Below are 17,754 nucleotides of genomic sequence, written 5' to 3' on the forward strand. Positions count from 1 at the left end.
TAAGGCAGCTACTTTTGTTAAGAATTTGGAGGCCTTCGGTCTTTGAATTTTGATTGGTAGGTATCAACAGGGTAACCCCCTGCGGTCACCTGCTACGTCTTTGGAAAGCAATCCCTAATTGATTATGCATTGGTTAAGTTTCTGCATGTAGCCTTAGTCACCTCTTATTGTATTGTAAGGACTGAACTAAGTGACCGTGGTTTGCAAAGTATTGAGATTGATCATAGTTATCTAAAGCACAAACTAGCTGCTACCTTTTCCAGGAATCTTGCCTCAACTAAATATAAAAAAAAATTGATGGCGCCGAGATTCAATTCAAATTATTGGAAAAAACTCAGAGGCACTATTTAAGAAATTTAGATGTGTTCCAATTGACGATCCAATAATTTTATTGTCAGTATTCCTGGAGGAGTTTGCAGCCATGTTTGTCTCTGACATCTCCCATAAACCTCACCAGTATTATGTGTGAGAAAATCGTATGAAAACAGAGACAAAATAAAAACAATTGCTGTTAATGTTCTATTGAGGAAAAAGAGGAACAGATTGTTTAGATTTACCAAAAAGCACCCAACCAACCCTTACATACATAATCATCTTTAACCAAGATAAAAACTGTCAAGAAGAGGTGCTCTGTACCAGGAGGTCTTTAGGGACTCATGGCCAGCGACCTGATGATAATCTGACCCGCCACATGCGAAAGGAAGAAAATGATCAAATGTTCTCTGTTGCTCAGATTACCAAACTCATTAATGAAAGAAGGCAGGGTGGGGCATCTGGCCCAAACAGGGTCCCAAATGCCTTATATAAAACAAACCCAGGTTTCTGGGCAGAGAATTTGGTTGCTGTTTATAATAATGCACTGGAGCTTGAAATTATTCCAAACTCTTGGAAGGGTGCTATTATCCACCCGATTTCTAAAGGCGACAACAGCACCAACCCTGAGAATTATTACCTATTTACTTTCATTGACTCTGAAGCAAAATAATATGCTAGTTCTCTTTTGGAACACCTTCAAACCTGGTTTGTAGGAAATGATATTCTTCTGGTCAATCAGAAAGGTTTTATTAAAGGGCCGGGAACAGCTGAAAACATCTTATCCCTTACCATCATTATAGATAAATGTAAACAGAAAAAACAACCTCTGTATGTATGTTTCGTGGACTTTAAATCTGCTTTTTATTTGGGTCAGCACAGCCAGTTATAGGCAAAATTAACCTCCTGGGATATCCTGGAAAAAGTATTGACAGCAATACAGATGCTATACACAGATACATGAGTTAGAGTGAAATTTGGGGATGGTACCTTTCTATCAAGGAAAATTGGGACCAAACGCAGTCTTAAACAAGGCTGCATGTTTGTGCCTTACCTTTTTAACCTTTTTGTATCGGATCTGTGCCCCCTGTTAGATGAGGTAAATGCTCACCTTCCAAAGATTGCCGACCTACTTGTTTCGAACTTGCTCTATGCAGATGACGTAAATCCTACTAAGGTATACTAAAGTTGGAGTTCAGCGTCTGATAGTGAAATTGTCAGAATCTGCTGTAAAAAACAGATTGGAAATAAATGAGAAGAAAACAAAAAACATGGAAATAAGCAGCAGAATACACTAATCATATATGTGGTTCTTCCAAGGCCAAAAAATTTAACAAGTTACACTATATAGATACTTGAGGGTACTATTTGATGAGAGGGGGACTTTTACTCCTCAGAAACTTGACTTAACCCGAAAAGGAAATACCCTGCTACTTGCTTTCTGTACCCTACTAAGATGGCTACATGGTCCGAGCTACAGACCACTGTTACAAGTGATAACTGCCAAATTAATTCCAAGTGTCTCCTAAGGTAGCGAAGCTTTGAGGGATAGAGACGCAGTTACCCTGAACGGGATAATCAGGAACATTTTTAGAGACCTTTTCCATCTCCCAATGAAAGCCTTTCAGGCCCAAATTAGGCTGGAATTTGGCTATACGAACCAAGCAACAGCAAGGCATGGCGCCTACATTAAAATTTGGAAACATGTACAACAAGCTAACGGGAAAAGGGTTAAGTCAAGCTCTCTGGAAAGAGATGAGTGTGAACCCGAGGGCCCCATCACAGCTATATTTAGACCAAGCCCTTGACGATCTCGGGGCCTGCTCATTGTGGGAAAGGAGTTTACCACTTGATGATTTTAAAACAATCATTAATCGTGTTGTAGAAAAAAAAAGTTTTGGGCTGTATATAAGAGTCTTTTTGCTGGTAGATCTCATGCTTGGGCAATAATAAATCAGTATAAAGCTCTAACACGTCAGTCATATCTGGACTTAGGCTGGTCAAAGAAAGAAACAGACTTATTTATCAAATATCTATTTGGGCTTTTTACAGGATGCCTAAACTCTGCTCCACGGGTAGGCTCTGGCTTAAATTCTCCTTGTTTTTTATGCAGAAGTGGAGTCAAGGCTTAAGGCAAGAACAAAGAAAATATCTTAAGGATGCCTTTAACCAGAGAGTCATACGAACATGTAGGCAGGCCGTGATCGACAGCTTTAATTTCTCGGACACAACACTAAATACCAGACTAATAACATTTTTAAGTCAGGCCTCAAAATAATTGGACACCCAAATTAATATAATTTCAGCTAAGGGTGTGAAATGAGTTTGTGTATTGGCAGTTCATACATTTATCACATCGTAGGGATATAGTTAATTAGAAGTTAATTATACTTTAGTGTATGTATAGTTGTCCTTATTATATATTGGCTTCAGTTAATAAATTATTGGTCAAGTTTGGATGTTCCTTATACAAATCAATCCTAGAGGACTGGTTTATGACTAAAATAAAAGTAATGTTTGCTTTTATAATTGTATTTATCAGTGGATATGGCAACAGAACTTTATACATGTGTATATTAATTTTATTAATGAGTACTAGAGTTTGTATTGTTAACAAAATATTTTAGGTGGTTTATGGTTTTTATATGAAATATGTATTATGATTGTGTATTTAATATGGTCCGTGCAATGGTTTTGATTAACCAAGCAGTTTAATAAAGAAAGAAAGAAATGCAGTTTCTAATTTCTTTATAATTAGTAACTTGTGATGCACTCAGTCACTAATTCTAAGGAAACAAAATCATAACTCGACTATTATAGGTTATTACAATCAAGTTATGATGTCACTATGCCTGCTGCCAGCAGCGGATGTGGAAGCCAAGTCAGGTGAGGTCACCGAATATAACTGAAGGCACTCCAAAAAAGAACATTGCTTTTCTTTCTACAGCTCTATTTTAATAGCTCACAGTGTCAAGCAGAGAAAATATGTTTATTTCTGCACTCATTAGATAGAGAAAAGCTAGAATCCTGCTGCATGTAGAAGCTGCTACAGCTCTTTTAAATGACTTGTAGTGAGCTATTTCAAATATCTGTTTGCAGCAAATATCCAACAGGTTTTTGATGTGTTTAAGTTTGCACTAGAGGTTTTTTTGTATTCTTCATGCTTGCAAACATTTAATGGGATAAAACTATACACTAGTATTTTTTGTGGTGTGTAGAAAAGATGATGGTATGGCCATGTATTATACGGGATAAAGTACCCCCGATGAACATGATAAGGATATGGCAAGTCGCCTCGTAAATCCATAAACTATGGAACAGAATCCAGTGGCATGGGGAAGCACGGGACCCACGTCTGGGCATACCCTTCCCACTTAGGGCAACAAAGGCAAAAAGAACAAGTGATGGAGGGAATGCTGAACAATGTCAAACATTCTCCCCCAGTACAGAGATCTGGGCCTAAATCTAGCGATTCAAGCTAGCCTGGCTGATGAAGGGTGATACCCTGAAACCGGTCCCAGGATGCTTGTTTTCGGTCCAGGGAGGACCTGGCCTGGCAGTTCAGGCTGGACTGTTCCCATGAGGAACCGGGTCAAGACTGATTTGAATATGGCTGGGTCCAAACTGGCGTGGCATGGTAAGCAAAAGAACGATGGATTAAACCCAGATCTGTGACTGGGGGTGAGTGTTAGAATTGTTCAGCACTCCATCTGTCATCCTTTTGTGTTCCTATCTATAACATGCCTGTAACCTTTGTTTTTTTTCCCAGTGAATATATATATATATATATTTCTTTCACCATTTTGAGATGAAGACTGAAGAAACACAGGCCTAAATGGAGAAAAGTCTCTGGTAATAGACTTCCCAGGGCTCTGGACAGTCACCATGTGCCCCTTGGTATACATCATTTGGAGAGATTAAGCACTGTACGGAGTATCAGGTTTTTGTTTGTACATCTGTCAAGTGATCACCAAATCTCCTTTTCTAAATGAGATATCCTTTGCATGTTGTTTCTCGTCTGGATAAGCTGTCATTTTCAGCTTGTTAACCAAGTCTCTTATACGAATCATGTATTAACTTTTGTCACTTTTAGTGGTCCATTGAGGTAACTTGGTTGTCACTGCTCTCCCAAACATTAAAGTTGCAGAACTTTCACCTGTAGTTGAGTGAGGTATAGAACAATGAGCTCATAGATAAGAATTCAATAATGTTTTGAAATTCAGTTTCTCACGAGTTGCACGCTGTACTACTTTCTCTTGTGTGCTTATAAAACGCTCAACAAGTCCTTTGACATGCTGCAAAAATGTGTAATCTTTTAATGCTTGATGTTCAAATGCTCCAATAACTCTTTGAATTCTTTACTGTTAAAGGTCAGGCCATTATTGGACTCCACAATGGTTGGGATGCCCATGTTATGAATATCTCAACTCGTTTTTTTTAATAACTCATTCGTGAGTCATGGATGAGAGATCTTCAACTAAAGGAAAAAGTGAGTATTAATTTACATTAAATATACTCGCCATTAAAAAAAAATCCATTATCAAGTGGAGCAAAGAAATTGATGGCTATTCTCTCCCATGCATGTGTAGGGAGTTCTGACATGTTCAGGGTATGTTTAGTAACATTGATTGACAAGCAATTGCATGCGTGACAGGCCTTAAGTTCTTGTTCAACTCTTTCATCTACATATGGAGACCAAATTCAGTTTCGGAGAGCTCTCTTTGTGGCAATATCACAATGTCTTTCATAAGCCACTTTAATCGCTCCCACCACCACAAACCCCACTGCTTCAACTAGTGCCCCTAGCAATAGCAGTGGTGGTGGGAACAATAACACTACCAATGGCCAATCCAAGGGTGTAGCAGGGCTCACTCTGGGAAGTGTAGTGAGGGTTGGTTTAGTTAGGGAAACCACTCAGGCTGCTTTAGTCTCTGATGGTGGCATTGACCTTGCCACCCTTGTTGTTTGTCCTCTTAATATGGATAAGTACAAGCAATAACCCCTAATAAATGGTGTTCAGGTTGAGACTTACAGGGACACTGGTGCCAGTGTCACAATGGTAACTGAAACACTGGTGGACCCTGAACAACACCTACTTGGTCATCAGTGCAAAGTGACAGATGCCCATAATGACACTATAAGCCACCCCATGGCTAGTATCCACAGACCTAACTGTAGAATGTCTACTATGAAATGACTTGGAAAATTCAGTTAGGCTATGGTGGAGTTGGAGGCCCATGCTGCCATGCTGTGCATTCCTTGGCACATCATTACTTTGACAAGGGCTCAGGCCAATAAGCAAAGAGCATAGGGACACTTGGCTCCTGGAACAATGGACCAAGAGCTTCCCAAAAGCAGGGGTAGAAAGGGTAAGAAATTACACACTATCCCTCCCTTCACTGAAGAGTCCCCCTTTGAGGAAGGTGAATCAATTCCCTTGATAGAACCTACATCTGAGTAGCTGCAAGCTGTAGGAAAGTAGCCTCTTTCTAACATGGTTACCCCCACCTTTGGACTGTTTGTGAGTGTGTGAGTGTGTTTTTACGGTGTCACTGGGATCCTGATAGCCAGGACCCCAGTGCTCATAGATAAAAACCTACACGTCAGTGTGTTTTGCCTGTCTCACTGGGATCCTGCTAGCCAGGACCCCGTGCTCATAGTTTGTAGCCTAATGTGCATGCCTGTGTAGTGCCTAACTGTGTCACTGAGGCTCTGCTAATCAGAACCTCAGTGCCTATGCTCTCTCTGCTTTTAAATTTGTAACTGTAAGCCAGTGACTACATTTACCAATCTCAATTGACACACTGGACCCCCCTTATAAGTCCCTAGTATATGGTACATAGGCACCCAGGGCATTGGGGCTCCAGGAGATCCATATGGGCTGAAGCATTTCTTTTGCCACCCATAGGGAGCTCAGACAAACCCTTACACAGGACTACCACTGCAGCCTGTGTGAAATAGTGCACACACTATTTCACAGCCATTTTCACTGCACTCAAGTAACCTACAAGTCACCTATGTGTCTAACCTTCACTTGCTGAAGGTTAGGTGCAAAGTTACTAAGTGTGAGGGCACCCATGCACTAGCAAAGGCGCCCCCACATAGTTCAGTGCCATTTTCCCAGAAATTAGTGTGGGGACACCATTACACCGGTGTAGTACATATAGGTCAATACCTATATGTAGCTTCACAATGGTAACTCCGAATATGGACATCCAACATGTCTAAGATCATGTAATTGTCCCCCCATTGCAAATTTGGTATTGGGGAGCCAGTTCCATGCATCCTGGGGGCTCCACCATGGACCCCCAGTACTGCCAAACCAGCTCTCTGAGGCTTGCACTGCAGCTACAGCTGCTGCCACCTCACAGACAGGGTTCTGCCCTCCTGGGGTCTGGGCAGCCCAGTCCCAGGAAGGCAGAACAAAGCATTTCCTTTGAGAGCAGGGTGTTACACCAGCTCCCTTTGGAAAGAGGTTTTACAGGCTGGGGAGGGGTAGCCTCTCCAGCCTCTGGGAATGCTTTGAAGGGCACAGATAGTGAACTCCTTGAATAAACCATTCCAAAACCGGTTCAGGGACACCTTCTCCCCTGCTCTGGGGGGAAACTGTGCAAAGGAAAGGGGAGTGACCACTCCTCTGTCCTTCACCACCCCAGTGGTGGTTCCCAGAGCTCCTCCAGTTTGTACCAGACTTCAGCCATCTTGCTTTGCAGGCTGTGGGGGCACTACAGAGGGCTCTGAGTGGCAAGTGCCAGCAGGTGACATCAGAGACCCCTCCTGATAGGTCCATACCTGATAAGGTAGCCAATCCTCCTCTCAGGGCTATTTAGTGTCTCACCTATGGGTTCTCTTCAGATTCTGCTTGCAAGTTTCCTTCAGTCATCCTCTTCAACCACTTCAGACTCTTCTGACCTCAGATCAACCGCAGCCTTCTCCAAGAAACGCTGTAACTGCAACAAAGTGTATACAAGAGACACTTTTCTTCAGCAACCTCAGCTCCAAGTCAGCAACTGCAACAGTTTCCACTGTGTGCATGCTCTGTGGACTCCCTGTCTTCATCCTGCACCAGAAGGACCAAAGAAATCTCTGGTGGAGTGATGGCGTCACTCCCCTGCTCCAAGCAGGCAGCTTCCAATGCAACAACGGTAACCTGGGGCTCCTCTCACGGCGATGAGCGTGTTCCTAGCGGAGACAGAGGGTAGACATCATCGACCTAGACTGTCCTGAGGTCCTGCTGATGCAATTTGGAGGAGGTAAGACCTTGCCTTCCCCGAGAACGATGGTACCCCTGTGATTTGTGTCTTCTTCATTCCTGAGGCCTCTGTTACTCTCTTTGCAAAATTCCTTCTTGCGCAGCCTGGCCCAGGTCCCCAGGACTCCACCCAGCAATGCTCAACTTGCTGAGTTGTTCTCCGATGGCATGGGACCTTTTTTTGTTGTGCTGCATCAACCACATTTTGCACCTCCTTTGAGCCTGGATCCACCGGCTTCTGGGGGTGCTGGCTGGCATCCTGAGGACTCTCTAAAGTGATGGGAGACCCCTCTTCCTCCTCACTCAGAGTTGAGGCCCCCAGGGCCCTCCTGGGTCCATCCAGCACCATTTTGATGAAAAACACACTTTTGCCATAGCCAAAGCTTGTTGGTGCCTTCCAACACGGAATCTCATCTGCAACATTCTTCACACCGTTGAAAATCTTTTGCATCATGCAAGAACCCGCTGGCATCTTCCTATGGTGCATTTCTACAGTCTTCAACTAACCAGGGACTCTTCTTTTACACCCTCTTCTGGGTTGGCAGGTGCTCTTGTCCTTCCTGGAACTTCTTTCAACTTCTGGACTTGGTCCCCTTCCTTTGCAGGTCTTCAGGTCCAATAATCCAGCAGTTGTTCTTTGCAGACTTGGTTGGCTGCTGCAAAATCCTCAAAACGAGGTGTAGTGTGTCCTAAGGAAACTTGCAGTACTTTACTCTTGTTTTCTGGGCTCTGGGGTGGGGTAATTTACTCCTGAGGCCTCTGTGCACTCTTTGCAAAATTCCATCTTGCACAGCCTGGCCCAGGTCCACAGCACTCCACCCTGCTATGCTCAAGTCGCTGAGTTGTTCTCCAGCAGCGTGGGACCTTCGTTTGTTGTGCGGCATCAACTGCGTTTTGCACCTTCTTTGAAATCAGATCCTACAGCTTCTGGGGTGCTGGCTGGCATCCTGGGGGCTCTCTAAAGTGCTGAGAGCCTCCTCTTGCTCCCAGGTTCCTCCTGGGTCCATCCAGTGCCATTTTAATGAAAAACACACTTTTGCCGTAGCCCAGGCTTGTTAGCGCCTTCCAACACGAAATCTGATCTGCAACAATCTGCAACAATCTTCATGCTGTGGGACATCTTTTGCATCATGCAAGAACCCACTGGCAACTTCCTAGGGTGCATTCCTGCAGTCTTCAACTAAAATAACTGGGGACTCTTCTTTTGCACCCTCTTCTGGGTTGGCTGTGGCTCCTGTCCTTCCTGGAAGTTCTTTCGATTTCTGGAATTGGACCCCTTCCTTTGCGGGTCTTCAGGTCCAATAATCCAGCAGTTGTTCTTTGCAGACTTGGTTGGCTGCTACAAAATCCCCAAAACGAAGTGTAGTGTGTCCTAAGGAAACTTGCAGTAATTTACTCCTGTTTTTCTGGGCTCGGGGGTGGGGTAATTTACTTACCTTTACTGTATTCTTACTCTCCCAGTGATTCTGCACACACTACACTTGTCTAGGGGGGAATTAGTGATTCACATTCCACTTTTTTAGTATATGGTTTGTGTTGCCCCTAGACCTATTTTATCCCATTGCATTCTATAGGATTTCCTACTGTTTGCATTGTTCTATGACTATTTACTTGTCTAATTTTGGTGTCTAGTGTATATATAGTGTATAATACTTACCTCCAAAAAGAGTATTGTCTCTAAGATATTTTTGGTACTGTGTCACCCAAATAAATACCTTTATTTTTGGTAACACTGAGGATTGTCTTTACTTGTGTATAAGTACTGTGTAACTATAAGTGGTATTGCATGAGCTTTGCATGGCTCCTAGTTCAGACTAAGCTGCTCTGCTATAGCTACCTGTATCAGCCTAAGCTTCTAGAACACTACTACATTCACTAACAAGGGATAACTGGACCTGGTCTAAGGTGTAAGTACCCAAGGTACCCACTACAAACCTGCCAGCCTCCTACACAAGCTGACACAGCTGAGCTTTTAGGTGTGGGGGTCTGCCAGGGAGGAGTTAAGTGTGGCTCAGCAGACCTGTCCCATACTGGAGGGTTTAAAACAGCAAGCTGTCAAACAAGAGGAGGGGATGTCAGTGACACCCATAGAGTACTTCTGTCAATAGGTTAATTTTAGTGGTAGTGGACCATGCCACTAGATATCCAGAAGCAATACTTCTGAGGACCACTAAAGCTCCTGCAGTGGCTAAAGCCCTCCTGGGAATATTTTCTATGGTGTATTTTCCAAAAGAGGTGGTGTAAGACGGAGATAGCAACTTCATTTCTGCATACCTGAAAGCAATGTTGAAAGTGTGTGGTGTAACCTACAAGTTCACCACACCTTACCATCCCCAGACAAATGGGTTAGTTCAGAGGTTTAACAAAACACTCAAAGGTATGATTATGGGACTCTCTGAAAAACTCAGAAGGAGATAGGATGTGCTGTTACCATGCCTCCTTTTTGCCAACAGGGAGGAGTCCCAGAAAGGAGTGGGCTATAGCCCCTTTGAACCCCTCTTTGGTCTCCCTGTTAGGGGTTCATTAGCTCTCATGAAAGAGGGGTGGGTGTAACCCTTGAAGCCTCCTAAACAAGATATAGTAGATTATGTGTTTGGCCTAAGATCAATAATGGCTGAGTACATGAATAAGGCCACTAAAAACCTTCAGGCAAGCCAAGAGTTACAGAAACAATGGCATGACCAGAAGGCTGACCTGACAGTGTACCAATCAGGACAGAAGGTTAGGGTACTGGAGCCTGTGGCACCCAGAGCACTCCATGACAAATGGAGTGGACCACACATCAAAGTGGAAAAGTACGGTAAGGTCACAAATTTAGTTGACCCAGGCACTCCTAGCAGTCCTCTTAGAGTACTTCATGTGAATCGCCTGAAGCCCTACTATGACAGGGCTGACTTAACCCTGCTCATGGCCACTGATGAGGGGCAGGAAGATGAGAGTGACCCTCTCCCTGATCTCTTCTCCAACACTGTAGCTGACAACTCAGTGGAAGGAGTTATCCTAGCAGACTGCCTTCCTGAAGCTCAGAAGGAGGACTTCAGTAACCTCTTGGGTCAGTTTTCTGAACTATGTTCTCTGACACCTGGTCAGACTACTTGGTGTGAGCACACCATTGATACTGGAGACAGTTTACCTGTCAAAAGTAAGATTTATAGACAGCCTGACCATGTCAGAGAATTCATTAAATCTGAAGTTCAGAAAATGCTTGACTTAGGAGTGATTGAACATTCTGAGCCCAGTGGTGCTTATATCCAAACTTCACTCTCAAAATGGGAAAAGGGAGTTGTGGTTCTGTGTAGATTGCAGAGGGCTCAACACAGTCACAAAGAGTGATGCTCACCCTATACCCGGGCAGATGAGCTTATTGATACACTGGCATCTGCCAAGTAGCTCAGTACTTTTGATTTGACTGCAGGGTACTGGCAGATCCATCTACCAGAAGATGCTAAACCTATTAAAGCTCTCTCTACCATTGGAGTGCATTATCAGTTTACTGTTCGGCCCTTTGGTTTGAAGAATGCACCTGCCACTTTTCAGAGGTTGGTGAACACAGTCCTCCAAGCTCTGGAAGCTCTTTGAGCAGCATATCTAGATGATATTGCTGTCTTCATCGCCACTGGGGTGAGAACCTGGTCCACCTATGGATATTTTTGGAGGCCTTGCAAAAGGCAGGCTTCAATATCAAAGCCTCAAAGTGCCAGATAGGGCAAGGGAAGGTGGTTTACCTGGGACACCTGGTAGGTGGAGAACAGATTGAACCACTGCAGGGGAAGATCCAGGGTATTTTAGACTGGGCTCCCCCTACAACACAGACCCAGGTCAAAGCCTTTCTTGGTCTCACTGGGTATTAAAAGAGGTTCATTAAGAACTATGGTCCATTTGTTGCCCCTCTTAATGACTTCACCCCTAAGAAAATGTCTAAGAAGGCATTATGGAAAGCTAGCTGTCAGAAAGCATTTGAGGAGCTAAAGCAGGCTATGTGCTCTGCACCTGTCTTAAAAAGCCCAAACTACTCCAAGAAGTGTATAGTTCAGACTGATGCTTTAGAGGTAGCAGTTAGGGCAGTTTGATCACAACTGAATTCAGAGGGCCAGGATCATCCTATAGCTTCTATCAGCAGAAGATTGACCCCTAGAGATACACGTTGGTCAGCCATAGAGAGGGATCTGGGCCTTAAGAAGTTGAGACCATACCTCTTTGAAACTCACTTCATAGTTCAGACAGACCACAAACCTCTCTTGTGGCTCAAACAAAATAAAAGGAGAAAACCCTACATTGTTGAGGTGGTCAATTACCCTACAGGGGATGGACTTTACAGTGGAACATAGACCTAGGGGTAACCACTCCATTGGAGATGGACTCTCCAGATATTTCCACTTAGACAATAAAGACTCATCTGGGCAAGGTTAGCCTTATTGTCCCTCATTTGGGCGGGGTTATGTAGAAAAGTACCCTCTTTTTGCCATGATTACCCCTATTTTCTGCCTGATGTCAGTGTATTTGACTGTGTTCCCCGGGATCCTGCATATCAGGACCCTAGTGATTATGCACTCTCTCCTCTAAATTTTGCCTCTGCATACTGGTAACCCAGTATTTCACCCACAATTGGCATACTGCTGCCCCTTATAAGTCGCTAGTATATGGTACCTATGTACCCAGGGCATTGGGGATCCAGGGGATCCCTATGGGCTGCAGCATTTCGTTTGCCACCCATAAGGAGCTCATACAAAGGCTTCTACAGGACTACCATTGCAGCCTACATGAAAAGGTGCATGTACCCTTTCACTGCCATTTACACTGCCTTTTACACTGCACCAGGTCACTTATAAGTCACTCCAATAGCAGGCCCTTCAGCCTTGAGGGCTGGGTGCAGAGTACCTGTGTCTCAGAGCACCCCTGCCCTAGCTGAGGTGCCCCCACGACCTCTAGGACCATTTTCCGCGTCCACTGGACATAGGTCACTACCTATGTCCAGCTACATAATGGTAACTCTGAACATAGGCATGTTTGGTATCAAACATGTTGGAATCATAACCCAATGCTTTTGCAAGCATTGATTGTATGATTCCATGCACTCTGGGGGCTGCCACTATTGCCATTCTAGCCTTCTGAGGCTTCCCAGGTAGCCCCAGCTGCTGCCACCTATCAGAAAGATTTCTGCCCTCCTGCTGATTGAGCAGCTCAAGGGCAGGAAGGCCTCTCCCTTTGGAAATAGGTGTTACAGACTTGGGAGCGGTAGCCTCCACAAGCCTCTGGAAATGCTTTGAAGGGCACAGATGTAGGAGGCTGGCCTGGTTTGTAGTGAGTACCTATGGTACATATACCTTATACCAGGTCCAGTTATCCCTCATTAGTGAAATGTAGGCAGTGTCTATAAGCCAGGCTCTCTAGGGGTAGCTGTAGCTGAGCAGCCACGGCTTATCTAGGAGACATGCAAAGCTCATGCAATACAATGTAGTCACACAGTACTCACACACATGAAAGAAAATACTCAGAGTTATAAAAATAAAGGTATTTTGTTTTGGTGACACAAATGCCAAAAATACCATAGAGGTTATACTCCCATAGGAGGTACGTAATACACAAATGATATACACTAGTATGCAGAAATAGCTGTAAAAACTGTTAGAAAACAGTGCTAACAGTGAAAATCACAATATTTATAAATGGACCTAGGAGGGAACACAAACCGTACTAAGAAAGTGGAATGGGAATATTGGTTTCCCACCTAGGCAAGTGTAGTGTGCAGAGGTGGACTGGGAGTATTAGAAAACACCAAAAGTAAGTAATAGAACCCACCCCAGAGCCTAGCAATGCAGGAGTAAATCACAGTCACTTTCCTAGAACACACAAGAACACAGAACCTCTGCTAACCCGGATGAAGGTGCAAAAGAGGAACCACCATTGAAGAACAACAGTCAGTCCTGCACCCAAGAAGATGGCTGCAGTTTCCTGGTTGGTGCAGATGATGTCACACATCAGATGGATGATTGTAGTCTGGTTTGCGTGGCTGGATTCCACCAATAAGACTTGGCACACGCAAAGCTCGCAGTTAGCAGAAAATGGCGCTGCCGAGACCAGGAGGGACCTGGTGGACTTTACCCAGGATGGGTAGTCAAAGGGAACTCCCAGCAATTCAGAGAACCCTCAGAAGACCAGGCAGTGTGCACATGAGTCCCACAGCAAGGGGACAAATGAGGTGCAAAAGGAGGCCCACACAACACTACAACAAAGAGTCTCACGCCACCGGAGAACCACACAGGAAGCTGTGCATCACAGGAAAGATTGCTGGGGCCGGAGCTGCACGGTGCATGAAGAACTTCATGGAAGGATGCCAACACACCTTGGCAATTTCAAAACACGCAGTGCATGGCGGTACTGTCTTGCGTGGGGATGCAAGCTCTTACCTCCACCAAAGTTGGACGTCAGGACCATCACAAACACTTCAGTCTACCACCTGTGATAGTAGATCCATTCACTTCATCAGTAGAGGGTACCCATGCCACCGGTCATCACTGCAGAGGGGTGCTTGTTGAAGCAGGGGAGTGACTCCTTCACTCCAAGTGAGAATCTTTAGTTTTTCTGGTGCAGGTTGAAAACAGGCTGTCTTCAGAGGATGCATGACCTGGTAACAGTTGCGGTTGTTGGCAGAAGCTGAAGATACAATGTTGCAGAAGCCTTTGTATGGGTTCCCTATGGGTGGCAAAAGAAATGCTGCAGCCTATAGGGATCCCCTCGAACCCCAATGTCCTGGGTACCTAGGTACCATATACTAGGGACTTAAGTTGGCACCAGTATGCCAATTTTGAGAGAAATACTGGGTTACCAGTATGCAGTGACACAATTTAGAGGAGAGAGAGCAGTTAACACAGTCAAACACACTGACATCAGGCAGAAAATAGTGGCAACCATGGCAAAAAGAAGGTACTTTCCTACAACACCCAATGGGTGAAATGTTCTTATAGCCTTATTGCTCTTTTGCCTCAGCTATACTGCATGTTAAAGCCTTCATGCTAGTTATATGCACTCAACAGCAGCACTTTTTCAGGGCCTTAAGTAACAGTTATAGCCCTTTACAACCGAGTATAATGCTTTATTTTATTTACTTCATCTCTTTCCAAATGGTTTCCTTGAAGATATCTATTTTTTTCCGCTGAAATTTGAATTCAGAACTTTCTCAAGATCATGTCTCTGATAAAGATGCCATAAATTGTGATGTACTTTGGGGTACTCCTGATCAATTGTTACTATAACCTATACAACAAATCAGTATCTGACTTGCCTACTAGGAGGAGCCTTTTTACAGAAACTTTGCACAGTTGTAAAAACATGGCAACAAAATTTTGCACTGTTTTGCTGCTTGTATAATCAAAATGGAACAAATGCCTATTTCTGTTGTGCATTTTAGAGGAATGTTTCACACTGGAGCTAATAGTGATACTTGAATCTTCACCACGGAAATATGAGGCACTGTTTTGCTTGTAAATCCTTTTACATTTGTCATAGAGTGTTTTGAGTTTCTTTTGCAACGTTTGCATCCCATTTCATTTTCTGTAATATGGAGCTGGAGTTTAAATGAAAGAGTTATGAATGACAGCATTACTATACTGGCAAGCTAATATTTGATTTTGACTGAATAATAATGGAGCAAGGCTTATGTTGGTGCTGGGGTGGTACTTCAACCCTCACCCTGCCTCTAGACTCTCTGCACACCTGCCCTTGGTAGAAGGAGGAGCAGCATTCCAATGAAAGTAGCTTCCAAACTCCACAGTGCAGGACACACTAACGGAGCGAGGCTTGTGATGGAGCTGGGGTGGGACTTTGTTCCACAGTCTGCCTCTGGACTCTTTGCACACCTGGCCCTGGTGGAAGGAGGGGCCAGCATTCCAATAAAAGTGGCATCCTATCTCCGCACCACAGGACACGTGCAGCCAACAGGCTTGGTGAAGACCGCCACATATTGAGTGTGGGGTTTGGCCTCTGCCACCCTGCCTCATCCCCACTCATACCTCCAAGGCGGTTGGACCTGCTGGGCCAGAGATGAGCATTCCCGACCTGGCAGTACACAGAAGACTGCCAGCGGTATTATGAGCCACCTCTGCACCAGGGTTTCCGTGGAGGTAGCACCATCACGCAAAACCTGGCAGAAATGCTACCGGTAACAGGGAGTTTCTTCCCTGTCACCAGCAGACGAATCCCCCACCCTCTCAGCAAGCACAATACCCCTTGTCCCCTACTCCCACCCCTCTCCAGGTACAGCACCCTCCTTCCCCCACCACCCATGCAGCATGACGAGGCTGGACTGGGCCACCGACCTTTCAACTTCCCTGTTGGGCAGTGTAAGTTGCTTCACATATAGTTTTTTGCACACTGACCTTCACAAGGCACCTATTTAGTTGGTCTCATAGCCTCCTTCTACCACCCTGTTTCCCATCTCCAACTTAACATGGGCAAAAGAAAGGCACCAGCTAATTTGGTCCCAAAAGTCACTTCATAAGTTGGCTCCATTATCAATTTTTTAACCGGAGCCATGAACACTATTTGCAAGGAAATAGGAAACACTGAGTAAAGACTGGAAGCCACTCAGTGGGCAGTCAATGATGTCTTTCTATATCTGCAGGCATACCAGGCATCCAAGATACCCACTGTTGACTTTCAGTCTTCCAAGTAAGCAGCATCTTAACCCTTGCATGGTACTCTCACCACCCAACTGGATTTAACCACTTACTATCCCACCATCGGATTCCCCACCAGCTAAAAAGAAGAAAGGACCCTCTAAGAAAAGCACACGCCAGGTGCAGTGCAATGACCAAATTACTGAAGTAGCTTCTTGCAAAAGCCCTATAAAAAATATATTCGTCCTTGGGAAAACTTGTACAAGCAGCTGTAGAGGGCATCTCAAAAAGGTAAGACAGTCTGGAAAATAGGTTATCCAAAGTTATGGAGCTGCTCCAAAGGCAGAGATACCCAGCAATCCCCCATCTGCCTCAGCATAAATAATTGTGTCCAACCTGTACTGGCAACATCATTGCTAATGCTTGTGGGGGGCCTTGTAAATACAACTTTGTACACCTAGGCCCAAGAGACAAATACAACAAATACAATAGTAAAACTTAATCCCCGGGCCACAATGGGTGCATACAGGCCTCTTTCTCATCCAGAGATCACCACTAACCGCAAACAGCTGAATGAAAATCTAAGGAAGCAACGTAATATGTCTGAGAAACAGGGGCAAACATCAAAGGCTTATTTTATCCACTTAGCCCCCAAATCAACTCCTTGTGTTTTGGTGTTGACTGGTGTTCCAATCTAAAGCCCACTCAAACATGAAATGGTTGAGAACATTAGAAATAAAGTAGTACAGTGGCTCGCACACAGATCTTCTATGGGCTATTCTTTGTTCAATCACATACTAAATGTATGAAGGGGACTGTGCAATCATCAACTTCTGTCACCCATACATGGTGGAGGCAATGTTATCAACGTTTCAGTTCTTGAACTAAAGGAGAACATTTGAAGTAGTTCCGTTGAGATTTTTCTATAGCCAACTTTGCTCTTCACTCCTACAAAAGACACAAAAGACAATGAACAACTAACTAAAAAATCAGCTTAACCTGAGTGGAGCTCCTGTGAAACAATCCCTTCCCCCCTCCCCATCTCACTTGGAGGATATTAATATACTGTCACTCCCTATTAATCCTAGTGCTAAACTCAAAGTGAAAGGTTCAGTCCACCATGATGATCCAGATAATAAATACAACACGACCACATAGGGTCACCAACATCCTGGCTTCAAATGGACGGACTTGGGTCCACCACAAACAGTGGGCCTCATCTGGATCATTGCAGGATTGGCCAATAAGTTTACAACAAAGGATTAGGGAAAATTGCCCAGGGGACAGAGATTGCTGGTCTTCAAGAGACCTGGTCCACTACAGACATAGTCATAGATGGTTTCACTTCACTCTGCACAGAGGCTACTGCTTCAAGGATGGGAAGAGCAAAGGGAGTCCTATTGACTTTGGTCACTACAGCGACCTCTCTTAGAATCATTATATCCTCTTTGGTTTCTCCACATTTTCAAATAGTTCTGTTAAGTAAGGCCACCAATCCGGATTTCCTGATTATCAATTACTATTATATTGCTTTTGGTAAATCTAGGTTTCAGGTTGTAATAGACATGGAGCACG

The sequence above is a fragment of the Pleurodeles waltl genome, chromosome 2_2 (assembly GCF_031143425.1).
Source record: "Pleurodeles waltl isolate 20211129_DDA chromosome 2_2, aPleWal1.hap1.20221129, whole genome shotgun sequence".
In the NCBI taxonomy this organism is placed as follows: domain Eukaryota; kingdom Metazoa; phylum Chordata; class Amphibia; order Caudata; family Salamandridae; genus Pleurodeles; species Pleurodeles waltl.